A 10562-nucleotide genomic window follows, 5' to 3' on the forward strand; every position below is an offset into this window, starting at 1 on the left:
GACAATTTGTATGTTTTGCATTGCCATGGCATTCAGATTGGCTCGTAAATATAACCAATTCTTACCTTGTTAGCTGAGGTCAGCTATATGGATCAATTGACACCATCAACAAAAACCACTTTTAGCAAGGTCATTCTCAGTAGTTTCTTGTAATATTTTCTTTGCCTTTTCATTCCATTTAATTTAATTACATTATCTTCCATTTGATCTACTTCTCTTTACTACCTCTCTATTTTGACATTTGTTTAAGATTCAATTGTTCTCTTGGCCAGATGCTACAAATTGTTAATGTTTAAAACTTGTCATTTGTGTTAAAACATCTATTTCCTCATTTTTCCTTCCCTGTATTGTTCATTTTTTAGAGTATGTTCCTGCTGCTACATGTTACTTTTATTTAATGTTAATGTCAACAACTAAATAGATAATATGTTTGATTTTAATGATTAATGGAGAAAGAATAAAAGAAAAACATTCTGATCAACATTGAGGTTGAATAGATTGTTTGATGTATGCCAGTGGTTTGAGTCACATGTATGTGTTTCCTGGGTTTAGGGTTTTAGGTTGAGAAGAGGTTTGATCTGGGAAAAATGTGTTCTGTTTTTATTTGCTTTCACTTTTAATTGTATAAATGTTACCATGCTTTCACTTTGTTTCCCATGTTTAAAAGTTTGTACAAGTAACATGAAATATTAAAAAGTTGCTCATTTTGTCTCGTATAGAAACTATTGAGAACAAAAATTAAAGTGAAAATAATGTTATATTTTTTACTGAAAATGTAATTGAAAATATTTTCTAAAACTGAATGGTCCCTTGATTTACCGCATTTCTGTATACTGGATGATGACATTTCATGAAGGTCTTCTTGAATCATGTAAGAAAAGTGGTGTGGAAGCTATGAAGGTGTGTGAGCAAGATCCTCCTAAGAGTGGTGTTGATCTTGAAGGTGCATGATAGGTATGATTATAGGGAGGTTCGGCCAGCCCAAGGAAAGGTGAAAGATGTGAAGTTTAGAGCCTAGAATTCTAGGAGAAGCAAAGCTTGGCACAAAATGGCAGCATAACTTTACTCACAATAAACTTGAAAATACAAGGTGTAGGCTCCTCCTTTTATAGGCTAAGGAGGACCATAATGCAACCCTAATGCTAGCCAAATGAAATGTAAATGTGAAGCACATGAGTGCACATGGCACATGGGTGCACAAATGAGCACATGGGGAGGGGTGTGTCTAGTTTTTATGCTCACCCCCTCCATGGGCTTTCTAGACCGGCCTTGGTAAATTTAGAGGTTTTTTTAGAAACTCTAAGTTTACCTAGGTTGGTGTTTTAGGTGCCAAAATTAATTATAAGAAAATTACAAATAAAGTTCCTATGCTAATTTTGACAAGAAATTAAAGTCTACTTTACACTAGAGTTTATGGCATTTGAACATGTAAAAGAACGTCTTCTTGGATCCTTTTGGCCATAACTCTATGGTTGGCCCAAATCTACCCTTTGGTGGGCTTGCATGTGGGCTTGTGCTTGGGCCTCTTCCATCATCCCCTCCCTCTTGAAAAGGATTTCTCCTCAAATCCATAGCTTTTTCTTCAACTAGGGGGATGAGTGTGGCTGGATGGTGTCCATCATCTCCTCCTTCTTGAGAAAATCTATCCTCAGATCTTCAGACTTGATCTCGGATAGCAGCCTTTTGCTTTGCCAAAGCTTGTCCTCCTGGATCAAACGTCCACCTATAGAAATAATCAAACAAGGCATAGGTGTTAGTTTGGAAATCAATTTTACTAGGTTGCCATTTTTGTTTTTCTTTTGGTTTTGGCAACCTTGGACAAAGTTTCTCTTTTAATGGTTGTGTGTGTTCTTTAATCATCTTATGCATTTTAAAATTTTCATGTGTGGTTACTTTCTCTTTAGGCATCAATCCTATAGGAGATGGTAACAACTTAAAAGGAGAAAGATGATTTAGCCCATACATGATGGAGGAGGGCCCAAGCTCACCACACGATGAAAGCCAAGCCTCCAAGACTAGACGGTCTAGCCTATGATGAGGAGCGTCTAGACTCAAAAAGGAACGTCTAGCCCATGAAGAGGAGCGTCTAGGCCATGATAAGGAGCGGCTACATAAGGAGCGTCTAGGCCATGATGAGGATTCCTTCTAGACCGTCTAACTTCACATACACATGGGTCAAAGCTACGATTTTGGGAAGAGAAGACCTTTGTAATTGTTACATAAAGGCCCATTAGGGGTGCTTAGTAATTAGAGTGGTGTAGAAAGCATATTTGTGTGAACATTCTAGAAAGACCATGGAGGGGGGTGAGCATAAAAACTAGACACACCCCTCCCCATGTGCTCATTTGTGCACCCATGTGCCATGTGCACCCATGTGCCATGTGCACCCATGTGCTTCACTTTTACATTTCATTTGGCTAGCATTAGGGTTGCATTATGGTCCTCCTTAGCCTATAAAAGGAGGAGCCTACACCTTGTATTTTGAAGTTTAATTGAGTAATGTTATGCTGCCATTTTTGTGCACTAGCTTTACTTCTCCTAGAAATCTAGGCTATAAACTTCAATCCTTTCACCTTTCTCCCTTGAGCTGGCCGAACCACTCAAACACCACACTCATCATGCACCTTCAAAGCCAACACAACTCCTAGGAGGGCTTTGTTTCACTCACCCATTGCTTCCGCATCACTTTTTACTACTTTGATTCAAGAAGAACACATGAAAATGCCATCATTTGGTATCATGAGCTTTGGTTCTTCAAGATGAGTAGCTCCTTGTCTTTTAAATTTTAGTTCTTCTTTATTTCATATTGTCATTTACTTTCCTTACTTGTCTTGCTGTTTTTTTACTTTTTAAATTGTTCTTGGTGTGCTTATGGAAGATCCAACCGAAGCACAATTGTTCAGTTGATCTTGAACAAATTCTGTGCAGCTTGTGATAGGATTCCTTACACCATTGAGTGGCTGTTTTCTTTTAGGAATTTGAGTCCTTATTGCTTTCTTAATTTTGCTTCATTTTATGCTTTGAGTCTTTATTTTCTGAATCTATAAATGTTGTGTCAAGTCATGTGAATCCATATTTGTCAACAATTCTTAGTAGTCCTATTATTGGCTTGATTGTTTCTTGCTTTTGGGTCTCTTTAAATTGTTTGAATCTGCTGTTCTTTGATCCTTTAGTGCCTTTTTATTTTTAGTTTGAGTTCATAATTGTGTCTTAGTTCTTACACAATTTCCGTTCTTACAATTCCATTGTGTTAAATTTTGGTTATCTTGCTGTTTTTTCCAGTTTTCCAGGATTCCCCTGTTTACACCTTCTCTGTTTTGGCTGTTTTAACCCAGAAAAATATTTCCACCCATAGGAAAATTCTGATTTTCTGGAAAATGCAAGTTTAAAGTGTTATAGAAAAGACAAAAAAAGAATGAGGTGAAAAGAAGCAACAGAAAAAAAATGATAAATCTTACAAAATCAGAGTGCAAATCTTGAGCGCTCCAGCTGGCCTAACCGAACACCAATTTTGCAAAATTTATTAAAAAAAAATGGTGCATCCGTTTTGAGTGAATCCAAAGCCATATTTTAGATAAGATCCTGAATATCTTGCATAACAAATTTCAGAGCCAAATTCCAAAAATACAGATCAGCATAAATCGGGGAACAAACACGTTTTCTGGCCCACAACATTTTCCAGTGGTGCTGTTTTTTTTTATTTGGTCATCTAATCTAGTGCTTTTCTTTAGGAATTCTTTTTGTGTGCCAACCTTTAATTGAGTACCTTTAATTGTTTGCTTTAATTTCTTGAATCTCTTTCTAAGTTGTCATATTATAAATCCTTTTGGTGGTACTGTTTTCTTTCAATTAAATTTGTTTCTTGCTTTTGTTCCTTGACCTCTCTGTTTGGGTGCTGGAATTTAATTTCTCCCTTGGTGCTTATGTGCATGGAATTTGACTTGGTTTAAGGTTTAGCCCTTGTGAATAGGTGCTGGAAATTGGAGAATTAAAGCCAACATTCTAAGGAGGAGACAAAGCCAAAGCCGAAACAAGCTTTCTTGAAACAAACACTACAAACACTTAGGAGATCAACAATCAAGACAACAAAGAAGTGCACTAACCAAAAGGAGGAACAACAAAGGGAGTTTTCTCTTATTTCCTTTGCAACTTGGTTTATTGTTAATTACCTCTTAATTACGCTTTAGACGGTGAGTGTGTCTTCAAGGGCTCAAAGTGTCCAAGAAGCCTCACCTAGGGCCGAATAGTATAACATTCTTGTTTAGTAATTGTTACTTGTTTGTAATTGTTTTTCTATTGCTTTAGTAGTGACGTTTGCATGGTTAGTTTTGATTAAATTTGAACCGTCTAGCTTTGTTGATTAGTTAGCATGCATTGTTTTTCTTGCATTAAAATCTGATTTCTCAACTTAATTGTGTTTCAAGTGGTTTACTAAGAGAAAGCTTTGTGTGAAGACATCGAGGGATAGTTTTTGGCTAAGGCAAAGGCTTGGTATTTAAGTAGTCCACTGTGACTCACCTCCCTTACCTGGAAGACTACCTTCTTTGACTTCCCTAAATTTTTCTCAAGGTAAAATACTTCTACACACAAAGCTTTAGTCATGTCTTCTCACTCCTCTAAATCTCTTAACAGTGAGGTGAAATCCTTGAAATCTCTTTTGAAACAACTTACTAAGGATATTCAATCAATTTCATCTAAACAATTGGAGAATGAGATCAAAACTAATGAATTGACTAAAGCAAAGAATGAGAAGTCTCAATTTTCAAAAAAATTACATTCTCATGCATCTAGCTCTAAACATCATGATTATCTTGGGGAAGAAAATCTTAGGAAAAATGAATATCATCAACAATTCCCTAGGAGAGCTAGGAAAGAGAGACAAGAAAACCTAACCAAGCATATCTCTCACACTCAAGCTAGAGAAATTCCATGTTTAGAATACCTTAGCAATGATCAATTAGCATCTCAATGTTTCAATGAAAGATCTATGATCTTAAGGGACAAAGATGAGAATAGTAGCCAAGAAAAAGAAGCCAGTGAGAGTGAAGAAAATGTAAAAATAGAAAAGCAAGAGAAAACCCTTGGGAAACAAAAGGCGTGGGAGAAGAGTGTTCCTTCCCACAAGGTCATTCAACAAGAAGGAAAAGTTGAAAATACATTTGAAAATATACCTCTTGTTGAACAACCTAGCCTTACCTTTTGTAAAGGAACACTTGCAAGTCTAGAAAAAAAAGAAGAATCCTTAAAAAAGGCTTGCATAGATAAAAATATAGTAGATTATTTTACATACATGCCAAGATATCACCAAGTGAAGGTCAAGTCATCTATAGGCATCTACAAAGACAATTTTTTATATGAAGTAGTGCCTAAAGAAACTTGTCATGTCTTATTGAGACAACCTTTGCAACGAATTGAAATTTCCATGAACAAAGGTTGTATCAACGAGACTACCTTCACACATAAAAGAGAAATTCTTCATGAAGGAGAACTCATGGGTCAAATTAGAGTTGATAAAACTCTAGAGCTTTTAAAAGGAAAATTAATGTCACCCATGAGAAAAGATGTTCAAAGACATTACCCTAGATACATTCCGTGTTTTAAAAATACATCTAAGGCGATGTCTCATGAACTCTATACTCCTTCACCTTTTGCAAATGATCCTTGGGAAGACATAAGCCTAAATTTCATATTAGATCTTCCTAGGACAACAAAAGGTTTTGATTCCATTTTCATGGAAGTGGATAAACTCTTCTTAAGAAAAGTGACAAGCCTCCATGATTTATTTTCAAAAATAAGGGATAAAGCTCCAAAATTTGAAAACATAGCTCTCCCTTCTATGCTTCACGAAATCATGAGGGACACCCACAATTCTTGGGATAAGAATCCTTTTCCTTATAATCATGCATACAATGGAGTAGTCCACAAGATTACTCATATCTCTCCATTTGAAGTTGTATGTGAACATAGTCCTCTTGCCTTTTTAAAGTTGTCACCATTGCCTAAGGAAAAAGTAACTACTTTTGGAAATTTTAGAAAACATAAGAGGATTAGAAGGCACCTACAACCATCAAAAGGGAAGCATTGTGAGAAGTTGACCAAAACAAGAGAAAAACAAAGATGGCAACTTCACACAATTAATTGTTCTCCAAATACTCACTCTAACTCCTTTGCTTTGTTTCAAGATTCTCATAGGTTGATATTTGATCCGGGAGGACACACCTTGACGAAGCAAGAGGCTGCTATCCGAGATCAAGTTAGCAAATCTGAGGATAGATCTTTTCCCGAAGGAGGAGATGATGGACACCATCCAGCCACAACAAGCCCCCTCAAAAGCAAAAGCTTTGGATTTGAGGACAAATCCTTTTCAAGAGGGAGGGGATGATGGAGGAGGGCCCAAGCTCACCACACGATGAAAACCAAACCTCCAAGACTAGACGGTCTAGCCTATGATGAGGAGCGTTTAGACTCAAAAAGGAACGTCTAGCCCATGAAGAGGAGCGTCTAGGCCATGATGAGGAGCGGCTACATAAGGAGCGTCTAGGCCATGATGAGGATTCCTTCTAGACCGTCTAGCTTCACATACACATGGGTCAAAGCTACGATTTTGGGAAGAGAAGACCTTTTTAATTGTTATATAAAGGCCCATTAGGGGTGCTTAGTAATTAGAGTGGTGTAGAAAGCATATTTGTGTGAACATTCTAGAAAGACCATGGAGGGGGGTGAGCATAAAAACTAGACACACCCCTCCCCATGTGCTCATTTGTGCACCCATGTGCCATGTGCACCCATGTGCTTCACTTTTACATTTCATTTGGCTAGCATTAGGGTTGCATTATGGTCCTCCTTAGCCTATAAAAGGAGGAGCCTACACCTTGTATTTTGAAGTTTAATTGAGTAATGTTATGCTGCCATTTTTGTGCACTAGCTTTACTTCTCCTAGAAATCTAGGCTATAAACTTCAATCCTTTCACCTTTCTCCCTTGAGCTGGCCGAACCACTCAAACACCACACTCATCATGCACCTTCAAAGCTAACACAACTCCTAGGAGGGCTTTGTTTCACTCACCCATTGCTTCCGCATCACTTTTTACTACTTTGATTCAAGAAGAACACATGAAATGCCATCAATACATAACCTTAAAAGTAGAAATATAAGTAGTTTTGTGAACTACTTTATGGTATGTATGCTCATCTCTAAAGTTGTGTGTGCACTTCATGATTATTCTAGGCATAGTAGAAAGAGCTAGATTTTCAAATGTATTTTGACCATGCGTTTGAGGATGATAAGAATTTAAAGTGTGTAACTTAGTTGCAAGTTTTCCAAAGGAAATCCTCAAATCATGGTTTGCGAAATTTGGAGCTCTATTCAACACTATGCTTGAGGATAAACCATGAAGATGTATCACTTCTCTAGAGAAGAGTTTATCCATAACCATGAAGATGGAATCAAAACCTTTTGTTGTCCTAGGGAGTTTTAATATGAAATTTGTATCTTCCCAAGGATCATTTGCAAAAGGTGAAGGAGTATAGAGTTCATGAGACATTGCCTTGGGTGTAGTTTGAAAACAAGAATTGTACCTAAGGTAATGTCTTTGAACCTCTTTTCTCATGGGGGACAAAAGTTTTCCTTTTAAATCTAGAGTTTTATCAACTCTAATTTGGCCCATGAGTTCTCCTTCATGAAGACTTTTTCTCTTATGTGTAAAGATAGTCTCGTTGTTACAACCATTGTTTATAAGAATTTGTACACTTTGCAATGGTTGTCTCAATAAGTCATGACAAGTTTCTTTAGGCACTACTTCACATAAAAAATTGTTTTTGTAGATGCTTATAGAAAACTTGACATTCACTTGGTGATATCTTAGCACATATGAAAAATAGTCTATTTCATTTTTACCTATGCAAGCTTCTTTTAAAGACTCTTCCTTTTTGCTTAGGCTTGCAAGTGTTCCTTTACAAAAGGTAAGGCTTTGAGGTTGTTCAACAAGACACATATTTTCAAAGGTATTTTTAAATCTTTTGTCTTGTTGAATGACCTTGTGGGAAGGAACACTCTTCTCCCACGCCTTTTGTTCTTCACGGGTCTTCTCAGGCTTTTCTTTTTCTTTTTCTTTAACTTTCCTTTCGACTTCCCCTCTCTTCTTTTGTATTTTTCTTTCCTTTCTTTCTTTATGGGAAGCAAACAATTTTTCTACCCCTATTTCCCAATCTAGGCAAGCTTCTATATTTTCTTTTCCATGGAAATGGGGTTGGTCTACCCTAACCTCTCTTGGGTTTTCTTGTTCTTTTCTATCTCTTCTATGTCTTCTAGGGGGTGCTTGATAATAATCATTTACTCTAATGCTTCCCTCCCCAAAAGAATCATGATCTTTAGAGATATATGCATGAGAAGGTAATTTTTTTAGAATGTGAGACTCCTCATTCTTTGCTTTAGTCAAAACATTAAGTTTAGTCTCACTCTTCAATTGTCTATAAGCAATTGATTGCACAGTTTGTGAAACTTCTTTCAAAAGAGTTTTTAAAGATTTTAATTCACTTCCAATAGACTTTGTAGAATGAGAAGAAGAAGACATGGCTAAAGCTTTGTGTATATAAGTATTTTACCTTGAGAAAACTTAGGAAAGTCAAAGAAGGTAGTTTTCCAGGTAAGGGAGGTGAGTCACAAAGGACTACTTAAATATCAAGCCTTTGCCTTAGCCAAAAACTATCCCTCAATGTCTTCACACAAAACTTTCTCTTAGTAAACCACTTAGAACACAATTAAGTTGAGAAATCAATTTTTTTTTTCAATGCAAGAAAACAATGTATGCTAACTAATTAACAAAGCTAGACGGTTTTAACAAAGCCTAACAAAACAATCACACATACAAAGCGTTACTAATTAGTCAAAAGAAAAGCAACTAAAAACAATTAATAATTGCTAATTAAAGAGTTCTAAACTAGTCGGTCCTAGGTGAGGCTTCTTGGACACTTGGAGCCCTTGAAGACACACTCACCGTCTAATAACGTAATTAAGAGGTAATTAACACAAACTAAGTTGCAAAGAAATTAAGAAAACTCCCTTTGTTGATCCTCCTTTTGCTAATGGCACTTCCTTGTTGTCTTTGCTTGTTGGCCTTCCAAGTGTTTGTGGTGTTTTCAAGAAAGCTTGATTCTGCCTTGGCTTTGTTTCCCCTTAGAATGAAGGTCTTAATTCTCCAATTCCAGCACCTATCAAAAGACTAGACCTTACCCAAGTCAAGTTTCCGTTCAATTAAGCACCAAAGGAGAAATAAATTCCAGCACCAAATTAGAGGTCAAAGAACAAAAGCAAGAAACAATTTAATTGAATAAAACAGCACCACCAAAAGGAGTTAAATTATGACAACTAGAAAGAGGTCCAAGAAATATTAAGCAAGCAAAAAAAGGTACCAAAATAAAGGTAGGCACACAAAAGAATCCTAAGAATAGCACTAGAATTAGATGACCAAATAAAAAAAAAACAGCACCACTGGAAAATGTTGTGGGCCAGAAACGTGTTTTTTCCCCAATTTATGCTGAGCTGTGTTTTTAAGATATGATTCTGAAATTTGATATGCAAGATATTCAAGATCTTAGCTAAAATCTGGCTTTGGAGTCACTCAAAACGCATGCACCTTTTTGTTTTAATAAATTTTGCAATTTTGGTGTTCAGTTACGCCAGCTGTAGCGCCTCAGATTTGCACACTGATTTTAAAAGATTTATCATTTTTTTTTCTGTTGATTATTTTGGACTAATTCTTTTTTTGTCCTTTCTATAACACTTCAAACTTGCATATTCCAGAGAATCAAAATTTTCCCATGAGTGAAAATATTTTTCTGGATCAAAACAGCCAGCACAGAAAATTTGAAACAGGGGATTCTGGAAATTGGAAACAAAAACAGCAAGAAACCAAAATTGAAACACAATGGAAATTTGTGAAATAGAATTGTGTAGGATCTAAACACAATATGAACTCAAACTAAAATTAAAAAGGCACCAAAAGATCAAAGAACAGCAGATTCAAAGCAATTAAAGATACCCAAAATCAAGAAACAATCAAGCCAAATAAAAGGACTACTAAGAATTGTTGACATTGTGGATGAACATGACTTGACAAAACATATAAGATTCAGAAATTAAAGACTCAAAAGCATAATATGAACCAAATAAGAAAGCAATAAAGACTCAAAAGCCTAAAAGAAAATAACAACTCAAAGGTGTATGGAATCCTATCACAAATTGCACAAGAACTTGTTCAAGATCAATTGAACAAAAGTGCTTCGGTTGGATCTTCCACAAAGCACACCAAAACAAAATTAAAATGCAAAAAACAGCAAGACAATTATGGAAATAAGATGAACAACATGAAATAAAGAAGAACTAGAAATGAAAAGACCAAAAGCAACTCATCTTGAAGAACCTGGCTCTGATACCAAATGATGGCATTTCATGAAGGTCTTCTTGAATCATGTAAGAAAAGTGGTGCGGAAGCTATGAAGGTGTGTGCGCAAGATCCTCCTAAGAGTGGTGTTGATCTTGAAGGTGCATGATAGGTATGATT

This window comes from Phaseolus vulgaris, chromosome 10, assembly GCF_000499845.2.
Source record: "Phaseolus vulgaris cultivar G19833 chromosome 10, P. vulgaris v2.0, whole genome shotgun sequence".
Classification (NCBI taxonomy): Eukaryota; Viridiplantae; Streptophyta; class Magnoliopsida; order Fabales; family Fabaceae; genus Phaseolus; species Phaseolus vulgaris.